Below are 6,000 nucleotides of genomic sequence, written 5' to 3' on the forward strand. Positions count from 1 at the left end.
GAGAGTACCCTAAGCAACAGATAAGAATACATCCTTTCAACACTTTGAATTTTGGCCATGTGAGATTCCAAGAAGATAACCCAACCATGCCATGCCCCTATTTCTGACTACAGAACTGTGAGATAATAAATGGGCCTTATTTTAAGCTACTAAGTTTGTGGAAATTTGTTACACAGCAATCAAAATCTAATACATCTATAACGTAGCTAACTAGAGCATCACCATTTTAAATAAATGAAATTCATGGGGCTGTACTGAGACCCAGCTCAGAATAAAGAATTGATTTGAAGGTAATAATTGTCCCCTTATGCTCATAACAAACACATTAATTAACTCCCCACTCAGTTGGAGTCAGTAGGCATAAAGTGCAAACAGCATATATTAGAGTGGCTAGCAATCAAATCTTGAGCAAGGCACTTTCCCACTTTGGAGTGCAATTTCTTCCTATAAACTGAGCGGCTAGAACTTGGTTGTCTCTGAGATTGCTTCCAGGTCAAGGCACCTGAGATTTAAGTAACTGGTAATAAAGTGAATGAGCTGTGATATGGTGGAAAGAAGAGAGGGACTAAGGAAAAGGAAAAAAAGACCTGAGTAAATTCTATGTTATAAACAAGCAGCATGATCTTGAATAGACTGTTTCATTTCTGGGCTGTTACTCATTTGGTTGAAAATGGGGATAAAACCACCATGATTTTGTTAAGATTAAAAGAGTTAGTCTGGGGAATCAGCTTCCATGATGGCAGTGAGGAACTTGGTGAACTCACTCACTCTCTGAAACAATAGAAATATGGGCAAAACAACAACCACAAACCATTTCAGAACTCTGATAATTAACAAAAGACCCATAACAAATGAAAAATCATCTATTCAAAAGAAACTACTGAACCTCTGTAAGACAACAGGTCTGTGACTTTTTGTTTTTTTTTTAAATATTGGCCCTGAGCTAACATCTGCTGCCAATCAGTTTTTTTTTTTCCCTTCTTCTCCCCAGAGCCCCCCAGTACATAGATGTGGATTCTAGTTGTAGGTTCTTCTAGTTCTACTATGTGGATGCCACCTTGGCGTGGCTTGATGAGTGGTGCTAGGTCAGCACCCAGGATCTGAACCAGTGAAACACTGGGCCACCAAAAGGGAGCATGTGAACTTAACCACTCAGCCATGGGGCTGGCCTCTTGTGATATTTTAACTTGGGACTATTCCCATCCCCTCGTCAGAGTTCAGTGGTGTGGTAGCCAAAAGTTGGCAGCACTGCAGACAGTAGAGAGTGCTGACCACCTTTGGAACTCTGTTAAAAGCACCATCCCCACAGCACACTTAATACTTTGTCAAAACTTATAGATCACTGTGAAATATACAAATATGTATAAATTAAACAACACACTCCTAAATAACCAATGAGCTGAAGAAGAAATCACAAGGAAAGAGAAAATATTTTGAGGTAAATGAAAACAACACCACAATATTCTAAAACTTACGGGATACAGGTAAAGCTGTGCATACAGGGACATTTATAGCAGTAAATGCCTGCATTAAGAAAAAAGAGATCAACCAATAGCCTCATTTTCCACCTTAATAAACAAGAAAAAGAACAGGAAACCTAACCAAAGCAAGCAGAAGGAAGGAAATAATAAAGATTAGATGAGAAATAAATGAAATCAAAAATGAAAAAACAATGCATAAAATCAACAAAACCAAAGATTGATTTTTTGAGAAAAATCAAAAACTTTCTATATTTTAACAATGAACAATCTAAAAATGAAATTTACAAAACATACTCAACCAAATAAAATATTTAATAATAAATTTTCAAGAGAAGTGTAAGACTTATACACTGAAAACTACAAAACAGGAATTTATAAGCTGATCTAAAATTCATATGAAAATACTAGGGGCAAAAATAACCAAAAGCTTCTTGAAAAAGAATGAAGTTGGAGGGCTCATACCTCCTAATTTCAAAACGCATTACAAAGCTACAGTAATCGAGACATTGTGGTACTAGCCTAAGAATAGACATATATATCAATGGACTAGAATTGAGAGTTGAGAAGTAAACCCTTACATTTAAGGTCAATTATTTTGGACAAGGATACCAGGAAAATTCAAAAGGAAAAGTATAGTCATTCAAGAAATATTGCTAGAACAATTGGATATCCACATGCCAAAGAATGAAATTGAAGCTCTACCTTACACCACACACAAAAATTAACTCAAATAGATTCTAAATATAGTTGTAAGAGCTAAAATTATATAACCCTTAGAAGAAACATAGGAGTAAATTTTCATGACCTGGGGTTAGGCAATGATTTCTAAGTTATGACACAGTAAAAAAGAAGCAATACGAACTTTAAAAACAGATAAATTGACTTTACAAAAAAGAAAAAAACTTTTGTATTTCAAAGGATACCACCTAAAAAGTGAAAAGACAACCCACAGAATAAGATAAAATATTTGCAAATCATATATATGACAGAGAACTTGTATTCAGAATATATAAAGAACTCTTACCACTCAAGAACAAAAAGACAACTAATCCAATTAGAAATTGGACAAAGGATTTGAATAAATATTTCTCCAATGAAGATATACAAACAGTCAATAAATGCATAAAAAGATGCTCAACGTCATTAGTCATTATAAAAATCAAAACATGACATACTACCATGCTTACTAGTATGGCTAAAGTATAAAAGACTAAGTGTTGGTGAGAATGGGAGGAATTGAAAACTTCCTATTGTTTGTGGGAATGTAAAATGGTACAGCCACTTTGGAAAACAGTTTGGGAATTCCTAAAAAATGCTAAACATAAAGTTATGTTATGAGCCAGTAGTTCCACTCCTAGATACATATCCAAGGGAACTGAAAACTTAAGATCAACACAGAAATGTGTGCATGAATTTCATAGTGGCATTATCCATAACAGAGAAGAAGCAGAAACAACCCAAATGTCCATCAACTGATAAGTGGATAAATATGTGGTATATCCAAACAACAGAATATTATTGAGCCATAAAAATAAGTGTAGTTGTGGGGCTGGCCTGGTGGTGTACTGATGAAGTTTGAACATTCTGCTTTGGCAACCTGGGTTCTCAGGTTCAGATCCCAGGAACAGACCTACAGAGTGGCATTCCACGTACAAAATAGAGGAAGACTGGTACAGATGTTAGCTCAGCGACAATCTTCCTCAAGCAAAAAGAGAAAATTGGCAACAGATATTAGCTCAGGGGCAACCTTCTTCACCAAAAAATAAATAAATGTAGCACTAATACATGCTACAGCATTTATGAACTTTAAAACATTATGCTGAGTGAGAGAAGGACACATATTGTAATAATCCATTGGTATGAAATGTCCAGAATAGGCAAATCCATGGAGTCAGAAAGTAAATTAGATTTTAGTGATGGTAGTGATGAGGATTATTTTAGACTGGTTATTTTTAAAAACCTCAGATGGGAAGGAGGCTCTGAGGAGTAGAATTTACTTACCCTTTGTTAAGAGTCATTTACATTGTAAAGGAAGTCTCCACCTGTAAAGGTGTCTTCCTCTCTGTACCAGGAAGAAGGGTACTTAATCAATGCCAAAGGCAAGGCCTTAAATCTGCATCTTGTTTCCTGTACTTGTGTGGTAATCTCACCTGATGGACTCCCCCTCCACCCCCAACATCCTCCTTTGTCTTTAGCTAAAAATAATATTTAAGGTGGTGGCTTCAGCCATTTACTTAATCCGGTTTGATTCTTATCTAAAAGCTATAGGACCACCCAATAACCAGATCCCACCTGCACTGATACCATTTTAACAACTTTTTTTACATATTCTATCCTTTGTCTTGTAAAGAGATAACTCACATACCTATGCCTTAAATTTAGCCCTACCCTCAACCAATGTTTGCAGCAGCTATTCCTGACCATGGGTCCTGTCCCCATGCTTGCAGAAGGTCTTACTGCCCATGGGTCCTGTCCCCATGCCTGCAGCTCTTCACTGCCCATGGGTCCTGTCCCCATGGCAGCAAATCTTTACTGCCCATGGGTCCTGTCCCCATGCTATTCCATACTATTCTCTAAATAAAACAGCACTACTGCCAGACCTTGAGAGTCCAACAAATCTTTCTTTCAACTCCTCAGCTCACCGACCCTGCATCAGTAGCACAACTCTGTGAACAAACTAAAAACCACTGAACCGTACACTTTAAATGGGTGAATCTTATGGTAAGTGAAATGTATCTCCAAAAAAGAGAGAGATCTCAGCAAAGCTGTAAAACAAAATAGTTCTAGGAAATTAAACGTTTTTTAAAAACAGAGTTATACAATGTGACAGTAAAGTTATTGACTCAAATATTGAGCAGCTTTTATTTGCTTTGAACTAGCTAGTTGAAACAGAATTAAGAGAGGCAAAAGGAGACATCAAGATTTAGGAAAGAGAAATTGTATGTATCAAAGGGGAAATAAGAAGAGCTAGCAGATGACATTCATTACCTTCTACATGCCTCAGGCCATCTCCCCAGAGATCCCCTCCCCTGCAATGGAGCTGGGACCAAGCAGAGCGCACTGGAGAGGTTCTGCTGATGTTTCTGAGACCAGAGATGGGCAGCGGACCTCTCATGTCTGAGGGCCTATATTTATGAGTGTGTCTATTTGAGTAGGCTAAAGTCTTGGTTACCCCACGTCTGTCACCATTACAAAAAGAAATAAGATTTTAAATGATATAATAATTATGTTTTAATGTCTATCCTGTATTGTTTAATATGCCAGCATGAGCTAAGCACTTATTAAAAATCAATTTGCTTCTAAGTCCTGATAATTGCTTATACTTTACTTCCAGGTAGGCATTTGATTTGTATTCCATCATACACTGCATGTTTTGAATAAAATTCTAGCATTTATTGTATTTATTATCTATACTAAGACATTTCTTTAAAATCATAGAGTTAAGATTTTAAAGATATAAAAAATCATATTTCTCTATCCTGTTGATCTGTGAGTACTCTCTCTTTTGCTGTCAAACTCAGTTGTATAGATTCTCTTTTACCTAATCCTTATGAGTTTTAGGATAAGGCCAAATTAGTTTCAGAATTGATGCTTCCAAAGCATTCATTTTCTTATAAAACAAATATGATAAATATATTTATTTCCTAAGGAGTAATTGATAAGGTAGAACTGATAATTCTGGTAACTTGCAATGGTTCCAATGACTCTCTACACCTCTTTCTGTTATTCTTACATTTATGCACATTTTCTTTCCAATGGAAATGTGGAAGGACGGATCTGTGGTGAATCAGTGATGTAGAGAAATGGGCTGTACTGAGACTGACGATTCTTTTATCAAAATCTAAGCGAGCAAGGATAAGGATCGTCTGTCTTCCCAAGTGACTGGGATGCTCCATGTCCAAGCTGGAGGAGCTGCAGCTGAGGAACTCGTCCCTCTTCACTGGGAGTAACTGAGAAGCAGAAACTTTAAAGCGCTTAGGAACAGACAGGGGTTTTCACCTGAAAGCCAATGCAGCAAAGTCTTCTATTTTTTCTTTTTCCTTTTTTTAGTGCTAACATCAGAAGACATGCATCCATGCTGTTTAGAATCTTTTCTAAAAGTTTCTTCTTTGAAGAATCTGCCATGTTCTAGACAAATGCCCTCTATAATTTTCACATTTTGCAGATACATTATTCAAGTTAAAATATAATTAAAAACTGTGACAGAAAAAAAGGAGTTATTTGAAAAAAAGAGAAAGTACGTGTGTTTTATTACCTATGGGGAAAAATAAGTAGCATAGCGGTTCTGATATCATTTGCCCTTGGCCTGTATTCTCTGATTTCTGATTGGCTGGGAATGAGTCGTGGTGACTTATATACAGGAGTGAAGTTGAATGTCAATATCTTCCAAATGAAGTGACAGTGTTAAGGATACTGTTGACTAAAGAAATGTATGCATATGGCATGACTTTCAGCACAGCTTATGTCAAGATCTATAAGGGGAACAGAGTAAACACAGTTTATAATGAGAATGATCCCT

The sequence above is a fragment of the Equus asinus genome, chromosome 27 (assembly GCF_041296235.1).
Source record: "Equus asinus isolate D_3611 breed Donkey chromosome 27, EquAss-T2T_v2, whole genome shotgun sequence".
Classification (NCBI taxonomy): Eukaryota; Metazoa; Chordata; class Mammalia; order Perissodactyla; family Equidae; genus Equus; species Equus asinus.